At 42.0% G+C, this 13,059-nt stretch overlaps 1 pseudogene; it reads right to left on the reverse strand.

Moving 5' to 3' along the window:
* Window positions 1–12,053: 12,053 nt before the first annotated feature.
* On the reverse strand, window positions 12,054–12,231 carry LOC102922338 (ATP synthase F(0) complex subunit k, mitochondrial pseudogene; annotated as a pseudogene).
* Between the last annotated feature and the right edge of the window lie 828 nt (window positions 12,232–13,059).

The raw sequence follows: 13,059 nt of genomic DNA on the forward strand, positions 1-13,059 counted from the left end.
GTCCACTGACGAACAACACATAGAAATCCAGTGTGCTGTAACAATTCCCAAGAAGCTGGAACAGGGATTTTTTTTTACTTGCCAGATTTTAAAATACTAGCAACTAAATCCAATTGTTCTTATGACATTGGACACACCCAATAAATCATACCTCATGACAGTTCTGAAAGGTATTTGTAACCTTTACTCCTTTTTCTTTGTTAAGTAGCATTTTCCCGACTTACCTTAGGGGGTATCTTCAAAGAGACAATTAACAGGCAATTCCTCTGTGAGCACTGAGTCCTGCAGACATAAGAAGCAGCCCTGCCAGACTCCAGAAGAAAAGGTATGGCTTTGCCACAACCGGGCTTAGATTTGAAAAGGGAGTTGAATTATTTGGTCACAAAGAGCATTGAATCTGGGCAGGCATTTTCATAGGTCTGTTTCTTCATCTGATTGTTATTCCTTTGATAAGTTCTTGGAAAGTGCTCTCTGCAGCTCTAGCCTCATGCAGCTCTAGCTCTCATCAAAGAAAACCACACCATGCATTTGTCAATAATCAGAATGAGGACCTGTTCTGATAATCTTGGCTTCTGTCTATAGTTCCCAGTATTTCCCCAGAATGGAATACAGCAGAGGTGACACTGATACGAACAAGAACAGCACCCTCCAGTCAGTTAGCACTGAAGGACACTTATGTTTCCTTGTTACTGTAGGAGAGTTCCCTTCTTTATTCGTTATACAATGGAACCATTGATGCTACTATAGAACAGTCCCCTTCTCTATCCCTACGATACTGATGGAAGCATTGGTGTTACTATAGGACATCTCCCTTCTCTATCTCTTATGATGCTGATGGAACACTGATGTTACTATAGGACATCTCCCTTCTCTATCTCTTATGATGCTGATGGAACACTGATGTTACAATAGGACATCTCCTTTCTCTATCTCTTATGATGCTGATGGAACACTGATGTTACTATAGGACATCTCCCTTCTCTATCTCTTATGATACTGATGGAACTATAAATCCCAGGACCTGCCTATGCCATTCATGCTAGATGGAGCATGCCATCCAACCTGGCATATAATGTCTCTTTACAATAGCTAATAGGAGATCCAACATTCTGAACCATAAAGAAAACCATGCTGAAATACCACTTATTTATAGCATCTGAATGCATTAAACCTCCCTGCAAAGGAAGCTAAGAGACTTTGGTGTAATCTACAGCAAGGAAAGTAGAATAGCCTAGAAAACAAGACTAAAATTCCTGAATCTGGGCCAGTAAGATGAATCAACCTGAGTTCAATTCGAGGAACTTGTACAGTGGAAACAAAGAATGAACTCTCATGAGTTGCTGTATTACCTCCACCTATTCACTGTGGCACACACATGTCCAAACATGAACACACACACACACACACACACACACACACACACACACACACACGTAAATCAATCAAGCAAGCAAGCAAGCAATCAGTCTATCCTGTATCCAACTGTGCCCAAAGAAAGTTTGCCTTCTCTTGGATGTTCCAATGAAATAAGACAAAAAAATCCCTGGGAAAAATATCTCGTCTTTCTCAATTCTCAGTTGCAGCAATATGTCAGCAAGTATGTCTCTGTTCAAGCAGTAGAATAAAAGGCTTCCTTGTGCTGAAGATACGTAGCAACTGAATGTAACTCTCATTGGTTGTGTTGACTGAAGGGCAACCTGAACCTAGGTGGCCTGCTACAAAACTCTCAGGGGAAGAACAGGAACCAATTTTTTAGGAATCAATTAAAAAAATATGTGAATTGTGAAAAGAAGTGACTTAAGAGAATTCTAGAATCAATTTCCTTATTCTTATCAAGTGATATTTGTGGTGGTAATCTAATTGTACTGAAATATTATTTTGATTGTATGTTAATAAATAAAGTTGTCTGGGGGTCAGAGCTATTAGAGCCATAGCAAGAGTGTGGCGGTGGTGGCACACACCTTTAATCCCATAGATATCTGTGTGTTCAGGGTCAGAGCTATTAGAGCCATAGCAAGAGTGTGGCGGTGGTGGCACACGCCTTTAATCCCATAAGATCTCTGTGTGTTCAGGGATACAGTCAGCATTGGAGACATATGCCTTTAAGACCTAGGGGGCTGTACATTCAGACAGTGACGAGGCAGTCATGTGTTTGGGTTTACAACCAATGAGAAGGCAGAACAACATACTATAAAAAAACAAACCGACAGGAAGTAGGTCTCTCTTTTCGCGAAGCTGGGACAGCAGGAGGAAGGGTGAGATTTTAGCTCTGAGCTCTGACCTCTCGGCTTTCTCTTTTACATTGTTTCTGTGTTTCTTATTTAATAAGATGGTTGGCTACATCTGCAGATATTTTATTAAATTGCATTTTTAATTTGTTATCTTCCCCTCTATCTCCTAGTAGCGTGTGTTCTGCAGACACAAAGGATGCTGCCTTCAGGGCTGATGCTCCACAGACAGGTGTCTCAGAGGGCAGGCCAAATCTGACTGGCGCTTTAGGTCAGTTTTCTTGCCTACTGATGGCAGATCCTAGAAGGAGCAGCTGCCTTCTGTGTTCTGAATTTTGGTTAAGAATCTGAAGACTTTGGAGTCTCAACTCTGCCCATACCTAGCAGTGAGGCTCAGGTAAGTCACTGAGGCTCCAGGAGCCCCAGCTTTCTGGGCGGGGGGAGCTGTCAATGAGCTCATGTGGGACATTCTGTGTATCAAGGCTTAGGGCAGCAATGGGCCCCTGTGTGAGGTCAGTTAAGAGCTCTTAACCACTTGATTTCTCCAACACCCTTCTTGCTCTCAGATTTTCTTGTAAATCTCTTGGTTTTGCTGTTGATGATGTTTATTTTGTTCATAAAATAAAAGCTTTCTCTGATCACATTTTATTTGTTTACTTTTCAGAATAGTGGGAAGAACACCACTTGCCAGACTTATTCCAAGTTCCTGAGCTGTCTCCAGTGTTTCCTTGACATTTAGCTGTCCAATAGGTACCTCAAACTTAACCCTGACAAAATATCAGTCTTATTTTCTTTCATTGTCTCAGTAGCCCTCTTGGCTTATCAGCTCTCTGAGAACATGACATCACCACTCAACCCCATTATGGTGATATTTTATTTGCTGAAATGTGATTTTATTTGTATATTAATAAATAAAGTTGCCTGGGGGTCAGAGCTAATAGCAAGCCATAGCAGAAGCTGGGCGGTGGTGGCGTACACCTTTAATCCTGGTCACATGACAGACAGATCTCTGAGTGTTCAAGGATACAGCCAGCATGGAGACACATGCCTTTAATCTCAATACCAACCACAGAAGACCTGGAGGTCTGTATAGACAGGCAGTGACAAGGAGGTCATCTGTTAGGGTTTACAACCAATGAGAAGGCAGAACAGAAAGTCAATAAAAAGGCAGATACACAGGAAGTAGGTCTCTTTCTGAGGGGAAGGACGGCAGCAGCAGTGAAGGGTAAGAAAGGGTTTTTAGTATCAGCTCTTAGCTACTGCTCTGACCTCTTGGGCTTTTAACTCTGCATTTGGCTCTGTGTTTCTTATTTAATAAGACTGTTATATCTACACCCCATTGTGAGTTATTTTGTCATTTGGTTCATTTCCCCTATCTAGGTTGTCTGAAATTCCACCTAACCTTCTGCCCTAGTACGTCGCATAGCCTGAATTCTCCCATTCAGGTAAATGCAGTTATTCCACTAAGATACCCAACACAGGTATTATGGACCTCAGAGCTGCCCTAGGCTGAAAATCAGGAGAAGCTTTTGATGAGGCAGATGTGATTTCAAGAGAGATTTTTTTCTCCTTGGTCACCTGCAAGATCTTCCTCAATGAAAGTGAATTTGCCACACACTAGAAAGTCTTATGTAGCACCATGAAATTTTGGTGTAGAATAAAGTTCAGAAATCCTTGGAACCCAGACACTGCAGTGGCGTGCTGGGGAGGAGTGAACTGGAGTCACCTGGCACTGGGTCACAGATTGCAGTGGCCTGCTGGAGAGCAGTAAGCTGTTGTCACGTGGCACCAGGTCCCATCTTCAAGGCACAGCCAGTTTTCTGGGGTCGCTTTCCCACTGCTGTATCACCATTAGTTACACCAGGCTCTTTAAGCTCTTGACAAGCTTAGGGAAAGCTGGTGAATTAATTAAAGTCTTAAAAGTCAGTCAGTCACCACCCAAAGCCCTGTAAGAGAAGCAGTTAATCTCAGGTTTCTGCTACTCCTACAAAACAAAAGCATCCAGGTTACTAAATTACTAAATACAGAATTTCAGAGCTACCTTTTAGGACAATGAGATCCCATCAAATCATAATTCCATATGGTTTCTACATAGTCTATTAACATGTTTCTAGATCAAAAATATATATTATTTTTGCTTCTGTTATATAACCTAATAATAACTGTTCATTATGCACTATGTTTTAGTAAACATGCTAAATATGTTATGTGTGTATGAGGAAGTGTTAGTTAAGTTAAAAATAGCAACAATTGCTTATAGTGATCATCAAAACTAGTAATGTAGCCCTTAATCTCATAATAATGCTATAGAGTATTGTCACCCCATTTCACAAGCAGAATAGCTGAGAATGGAACAGTCTAACTTACACAAACTTGTCAGCCGGTGAACGGCAGACATACCATAGCCAGCATCATGTCTCTCACACTGACAGCCACATTTAGTGCCCTGATGAGTGACTACCATGCACTAAACACATTGAATACATGATAGCTAACTTGCACTAAAGTGTAAGAAAGGTCAAGGTTATTTATATTTAAAGAAGAGGAAATGTCCTACAAGAAGACAAGGTTCCAAAGACCAACAATGTAAGACAGAACTGGAATTTATAACCATAGATGTTGATTCTACTGTGGGGAAGACCAGGTGGCTTTCCAAGACTGTGTGGCTTGATTTGCTTTTAACAAACCATACACCATTTTCTTTGATTGCTGGGCACCATGTTATTTGTATCATTTTCCCCAATGTGCTATGTCTCTGTTAACCAACCCAGAGCTCAGGACTGAAAGTGAGGACCTGAGCCCCAGAGCTGATCTAGATAAAATTCTCTAAAGGCTCCAGCTGACCAGTGAACTTCCAAGCTCTTCAGTCTCCCTGGAGAACCTCAATCCTCCTCCCTTCCACTCCGGAAGCCAGTGCCGGGAGTGTGTGTGAATGACTCACCAAACGTGAAAGTGAGCAGATCTTCCTGAGGCTGTCAGCCAACACTGAGAAGCTTGGTACAGACAGTCAACCAAACGGAACTCAATCCGTCTATATTAGGATCGTGGGGATGAGTCAACTCTAAGGAGTCTCAACCCTACATTTCAATTAGTCCAAATAATGTAAAGCAAGTGCTTTTAAAACCACTAAAATTAAACAAAGTGCCCACATACTCCCATAAATATGCTGCCTCCTTCCTCCTAGATGGCTTTACCTTCCCCACCAATGGGAGTCCCAGGGTAGCTTTGACTAGATCACTTTCCCTCTTCTGTGTGGACAGAAGCTCACAGTCACCGCCATTGTACTTCATTATTCCAGGGCTTCTTCTGGACATCACTCCACCTAAAGACTAGAGTTAGGCATCATGGCAAATGATGAAGACAAATGTGAGTTAGAATAATTCTTTACATCCTGGATAAATGTGTGGAATTCCAACTCTTTCCTATACATTTTGTACAGATGTTTATTACATTTTAGTCGTCCTAATGTAGAGATCAAGAGCACAAACCCTAAAGTTGGGTAGAGATGAGTTCAAATTCTGGCCCTGCCACTTGTTAAATCTGTACACAGCCACTCTTCTCTAAAATATTTTGCTTCATTTCATTTACCTATAAAATAAAACTGACATCAATTCCCAGTTGTTAGTTACTTGTCCAGTATCTAGTACATGCTAAGTGCTTGATAAGTACTATTTAGCGTCTTCATTATCATCCTAGTATTGGTTACCAATCTTGGGGTTATAAGCAAAAGAAACCCAGTGTAAATATGTGTTTGGAAAAATGTTATAAAATAAAAATAATAAAATGGAAATTGAGGGCACACATAACTTACATGAACTGGGTTCAGATCTAACTGGCCCAGAATCTGAACATAGTGACTGACATAGAGATTCCCATGGAATGACCATCTCCCTTTCCCAGCTGTTCAGAACAATTGGGTATGTCATATATTGAGAATCATGCCTACCCATTTCTCTGCTAGTGGCTGTGGCTTTAGCTAAGCCTAGGCCTTCCACCTCAGAAACAACGGAGCACAGACCACTGGATTCCCATGGTCTTCGAAGAGGAGAAAAATGAGTCCTCATAATTATCATCAGATAACACCATCAGGACCAAGGAGATTCAAAGGGGGCATTCCAAGCTCCCAGGATTTAATACTGGCTCATTATATGAAGCACAATCAGGCTTGCCAATGTCCTCCATGTAGAAATCAGATATTTGGGCTGAGGAGATGGCTCAGTGGATAACATGCTTACTGTGTGACTGTGAGGACCAGGACCTGACTTCAGTTCCCCAGAGCCTACATAGAGCTGAACATGGCAGAGTGGGTCTGTAATCCCAGTGCTCCCCGGTAAGCTACTAGATGGACACAGGAAAATCCTCAGTAGCTCACTGGCCAGGTAGGCTGATGCATGCTGCACTGAACAGCAAAAGAGATTCTGTCTCCAAATAAGTGGAAGGTAAGGACCTGCATTGTACCTCTAACCTCCACACACTGTGGCACACTTGTACTCGTGTATACACACACACACACAAAAAAAAAACCACACAAATGCCATGCATAACCACATGAAAAGAAAAGACATCTGACATTTTTGAAGGTGGTGCCACTTCTTCCGTAAGCTGCCCTACATCCAGATTCATTCTCAATGCAGCCAGTCCAGTGACTGGTCTATCTGTGAGGTATGTATGACTGGCCCCATACAGGATGGCATTTAGAATAATTGATGATATAGTAAGACCTGGAGAGACAGCTTCCCCTTTGGAAGGAAAGTTAGCCTGCCTCCTATGCACATTCTTAATGACTCCTCAGTCCTAAGAAGTAGACATCACCATTTTACAGACAAGGAAACAGGCTCAGAAAACTACATCCAGTATGAAATCTCTTGGAGTAAGAGTGTGGTCAGGTTGTGTTTCTAATTCACATCTTTCTAGTTTCAAAGACCATGCTATTCCTACAATGGGCTGTCACCTTTCTCAGTAGAGCTATGAGTAACTTCCCCTTTTTTTCTTTTGCTACCTTTTCAATGTTTGAAATGCTTTGTGAGGAAGGTGGACTGGTCCTGAATGACTCTGACAGGCTCCACAGATGCGTGCAGCCTTTTGTAATGACACTGGGTACAGGTTGAAAAGCAATTTCATAATAGCTGAGGCCCTGCACTTCCAACAGCTGCTCTCTTCAAACAAATGTCTCACTCTTTTTCCACTCAAGAGTGGATGCTTTCAATACTCCAGGGGAAAACCTTTTCAGCCATTTTGAGTCGAGCAAGTATATGAAAGCAGACACAGGCTGTCTCACAAGGAGCCTGCATGATGTGCCTTTTTCACTGTGGAAATCCCCTCTCTTGTGCTCTGCTGGAAGAAGGTTGCAATACTCCAATTGTTAAGAGGCTTCATAGTCATCTATTTTGATTTTAGCCTATAAACACAATGTTGCTAGGCATTTGGGGACAATTTTGGACAATTTTTCAGATTAGAGGAACTCCTACTCTAGAGCTGTCTATCACAATGGTGGTTTCTAAGAGACAACTACAAATCCCGAAAGGCATCAAAACATTCTCTTACTTGTGAGCATCCCAGTGAGCTAATTTCTTGTGGATATCCTCAGCTTAGGTGTAAGACTTGGAGCTTGGTTTCCTCATTCCAGAATTGAGGAGTACTCCAGAAGGTATCATGTCCCAGTTCTCAGTACAGTCAGTAGAAGGGCTGGACAGGGCCATCCTCATAGTAACTGTAGGGAAAAGGAGTCAGCTAAAGAAATCTATCCCGACCCTGGAACCCAGAACCAGTGAAAGAAACACAGCCTAGATGTGTGACCCAAGTTAGAGAAAGAAACACTTTATCCCTAAACCCAGAACCAAAGAAACATGCCCTGACTCTGAAACCAGTGCCAAAGAAACACAGTTTGTCCCCAGAATTAGAGCCAGTGAAAGAAATATGCCCTGGCCTGAGAATTAGAGCCAAAAAGCTATGAAAGGCCAGTGAAAAAAACACAGTTTGACTCTGACATCAGAGTCATCTCTGCCCCTATGAACTGACCAGTGAAACCAACCAATCACAGAGCAGGAAACCAACCAATCCCTGAGCACCTTAACCCTGGAACCCAGAACCAATGAAAGAAACACAGCCTGCATCTGGTACCCAAGCCAGTGAAAGAAACACTTTATCCTTGAACCCAGAACCAAAGAAGCATGCCATGACTCTGAAACCAGTTGCCAAAGAAATACACTTTGTCCCCAGAATCAGAGCCAGTGAAAGAAATATGCTCTGGCCTTAGAATTGGAGTCAAAAAGCTAAGAAAAGCCAGTGAAAGAAACACAATTTGGCTCTGAAATCAGGGTCATGTCTGCCTCTAGCCCACAAAACTAACCAATCCATGAGCAGAAAAAAGGTAACCAATCCCTGGACAGAAAATCTTTTCCCTGAAGAAATTCTGGCCCCCAGAGACCCTATATAAACCACCCTCTCTGCTCAGTTGTGGGCTCTTCTTTTCCACCCTAGTAGAGGCAGCCACTCTTCTGGACTCCTCCTTCCCAAATAAACCTCTTTCTCAAAAGAGTCTTGGGTGTGAAGATCTTCATTTGCCGACACAAAGAAGAAGAACCTTGCTAAGACATCCCTTAGTGGACTGAGTAGAAGGACTCTGCAGAGACATTCCCTTAAGGGGGCTGAGCAAGGTGGAGCTGAACAGAAGAACCTTGCTGAGACATCCATTAGGGGACTGAGCAAGGTGGAGCAGATAAAAGTAACAACTTCTCCCCCCCCGTCCCGGATCCAGAGGAGATTGCTACATTTCTGCAAGGGTTTCCCCTTTAGCAGAGTGAAGCAAAAGAAGCAACATCTTGGGCCTGAGAAGAAGCAGAGCTCTGCTGGGAAGCCCCCTTTAGTGAGGGCTGAGCAAAACTCAGCTGTTGCAGCTCTCCAGGAGAGGAGCAGGATTGCTATATTCTGAGGGGAGACCATCCCCCACTGCACCCCAACTCCAGGTGTCACCTGACTCCGAGGCAGTCAGGATCCCTTTCCCTCTAGAGCTGAGCGGTCCCATTGCAGCTGCAGCTGGCAGAGCTGTCCTAGGAGCTCAAGGTGTCACCTGACTGCCCTGAGCAGTCAGGATACCTTTCCCTCCGAGTTGCAACACTTGCTTACAGTAACGTTGATCACTTTCTTCCCAGTATCACTCTATGGGGAAAGAATTGGCCCATGCTGAGTCTGGATTTAAATTATTCTTTAAATAAAATAGAAGCTTTCAGAACCGTGGTGGCATGTGCATATAATCTCAGCACCTGAGAGGATTGTGAATTCTAGGTCAGTGTGGGCTACATAGCAAATTCGAGATCAAAATTTGATACACAGTCTAAAAAGTCTAAAAGTCAACTACAAACCTCAATATTTTTCATTTTATTTGAATTATTTAATATAGGTAATTTATTCTCTTTGGGTCTATCATCTTTCTTTTCTATTTGGATCTTACTACGTGTATTTCTTTCACATTCTCAAAATATATGTTATGAAATATAAAGGCACTTATGAACACAGAAATATACATACTCAAGAGACAGTTTGCTATTCAGTAGCTAGCTAGTCCACAAAGTTAGAGTTAACAGTTAATGTAAAACATGATAAGCCTCCAGGCTTTTCTCCCAAGCCTACAGCCAACAAGAGTGGTAGCAGAATTGAAAGTTTCCATTCTTGGGCTAGAGAAGTGGCTCAGCTGCTAGGGAATACTGGTTGCTCTTGCAGAGGACCCTGGGCTGGTTTTCAGCACAAATGTGGCAGCTCACAACCATTTGTACCTATAATTCCTCTTTTGACCTCTCAGGGCACAAGGCATGCATTTGGTGCACGTATATGATATGCAGGTAAAACACTAATATACTTAAAACATAATAAACAAATCTAAGCAAAAATACCCCCCCCATTCTTTCCTTATCTTAAAGCAATCTGTGAAGGGCAGAAACTGGCTCTTTAATATGTTGGTGTGTAGCACAACAGCTGTGCAAAGTCCTTCAGCTCTGAAGTTCCTTCTGGTGCTGCTGAGATGGACAAGAAGTGTTTAGCCTTTACTCCTTTATAAGCAGTTCTGGGACAAAGATTCACATTGAATAAAGTAGAGTGAACTCAACAAGAAGCAATGAAAGAAGAGCAGAGTGAGATACAGCCACGGAGACAGCCAACATGGCAGCCATTCCCAGTCAGGTGACCATGTGGGAGGCACCACAGAGCCTTCTCCAGCCTCTATTCCCTGTGCTGCTCTTTAGCCTGTGCTGTCCTGTCTGTGAGCCCGTCTCACAGCTGTGGCTGCAGAAAACCCTCAGGGTTGCAGGAGTCGAGCTCAGATGCATTAGAACAGTGCGTACAAGGCATGCCTGCGTGTGTGCTGTAGGAAAGGGTCTCTAGGTGGCCCAATCATACCCACACCCTGATGTCCCCATCTGTATAATGCTCTCCCTTCAAGTGCAGGCTGAACCTAGTGACTTGCTCCTGAGGACAGAGTGTGGCAGAGTGGTTAGATGTCTTCTCTAGGATTACATGAAAGACACAATCTTGCCCACTGTCGTGTTTGGGAAAGCTGTCTGTCCTATGAGCAGTAGGGGGTACTCCTGTAATACGGTAAGTGGCTGAGGCTCGCAGACGATAAAGATTGGAGCCACTACCATGCCATTAACTCTGTGCATGAGTTTGAGTGTGGCTCTGCCAGCTTCAGTTCAGCCCTGTGATGACTACAGCTCAGAGAGATGGCTGTCCTCCAGCCTGCAGGGACCCTGGGCAAGGGGTTAGCAACATGGGGTCCAGATTCTTGACCTATAGAAACTGGGATGTCTATACACATACACATACACATTAAATATACATATACATACACACACACACACATATATATATATATTATATATGTTTATTATAACTTGCTCTAAGACAATACTCATTCTAGCTATAGGTGGCTAAAAATGCCTTAATATGAAATACAGATGTTTAAATGGGAATGAAAAAAATTCACCGCCATCTCAGACACAAGGAACATCTTTGTTTTTGTCAGATTTTTTTCTTAATTTTTAATTATTTGAGAATTGCATACAATTCATTTTGATCATATTACTCCCTTACCCCAAAAGATCCACACCCTTTTCCTACCCACTCGACTTTGTTTTCGTTTTTTTCCATCCATCAATTCTAATTTATACTGCCCATATATTCTTGGATATGTGGTATTGTCAATTTACCAGGGGCTTAAAGAAAACTGGTGTTTCCTTTCCCAGCACTAACAATTGCTAACAGCACATCTGCTATGGGTGGTACTTCATGTCCACCTCCCTTCAATGCTGGAGTTAGGTCTGGACTGGGCTTGCACTGAGGTTATGCATGCTGTCATAACTGCTGTGAATTCATTTGTACAGATGCAGGACATTTTTTTCTCATTGACTGATTCTGGCTCTTATAGTCTTTCCACTCCATCTTCTGCAATGATCCCTGAACCTTGGGAGGAAGGGATGTGATAAAGATGTCCCATTTAGAGATGAACATTCTTCAGTCTCTTTCCCTGAACCTTGTCCAGTTGTGGGTCTCTTTGTTAGTTACCATATTCTGCAAATAGAAGTTTCTCTGCTGAGGATTGAGAGATGCATTAATCTGGTCTGTTCACAATAGCCAAGTAATCCAAACAGCCCATGAATCCATCAGTTGATGAGTAGATAATAAAATTGTGTTATACTCAAACAATGGAATATAATTTAGCTCTTTTTTCCAGATTCATAATTTATTGTATAAATTGAGTATTACATGATGAGTTGACATCAGCTTCTTCAGGCACGGTACCTAACAGATGAAGTCAGACACTTCAAAATCCATTTATATTGCTTTCATAGTTGGAGTTCTTTTAGGCCTTAAACTTGAAGTACAAGACCAACAAAGCATTGCCTCCATTTGTGGCCAGTACACAATTCATGCCACCTGTGAGAGTATAAGAGTTGAAATGTTTTTCAGTATCAGTGAACTGGAATTGGCCATCACTTTCTGGACCAGCCATGACTTCAGTTTTCGCCCAAATAACACTATAATTTAGCTCTTATGAAAAGCAAAATCATAAAATTTGAGGTCAAAGATTGGAATTAGAAAAAAATCATTCTAAGTGAGGCAACCCAAATCCAGAAATATAAGCCTCACATTTTCTCTCATTTGTGGATTCTAGTTTTATATCTCAGGCATGTGTGTTTCAGTTCAGACATCTGAAGAGGCCAGAGGATTTCCAAGATTTCTTAATTCTACATGCAAGCAAAGGACCCTTCCCTGTGGCCTTTGCTTTTAGCCCCTCAACTTCCTTCGGCTTCTCTTTGTTTCTACTTGACAGCCTGGTCTTCTAACCCATCTCTTTGGCACAGCTCACATGGTACCCAAGGCCTATAAAACTGACTAAGGATATGGTAGTAAATGGCATATGCACACTTATATAATATGATATATTTATATGGTTTAAGCTGCTATTTGGGAAGATCCATGTATAAACAAGAGTATATTTATTTTATTTTGACTTTGTTTTAAGAAAGGCTGGTTCAAGCTCACCTCAAACTCATTCTTTAGCCAAGGTTAGCCTTGAACTCCTGATCCTTTTACTTCCACTTCTCAAGTACCAGGAGTGGGTGTGAGATGCCACACCCGATAACCAGCATTATATTACTAGTATAGCCAAATTATAAAGACCAGAAGTTTTATACTTTTGTAGTGAATAAGGAGGGAGAATTGACTTGTCTTTACTATCAAGGTGCACTGTCAATAGTGAAGATTATTATGTTTATTTTTCTACATGTATCTATTGTATGTTAAGCACATCCATGCACTGTAATATAAATAATATTAT

This window comes from Peromyscus maniculatus, chromosome 9, assembly GCF_049852395.1.
Source record: "Peromyscus maniculatus bairdii isolate BWxNUB_F1_BW_parent chromosome 9, HU_Pman_BW_mat_3.1, whole genome shotgun sequence".
In the NCBI taxonomy this organism is placed as follows: Eukaryota; Metazoa; Chordata; class Mammalia; order Rodentia; family Cricetidae; genus Peromyscus; species Peromyscus maniculatus.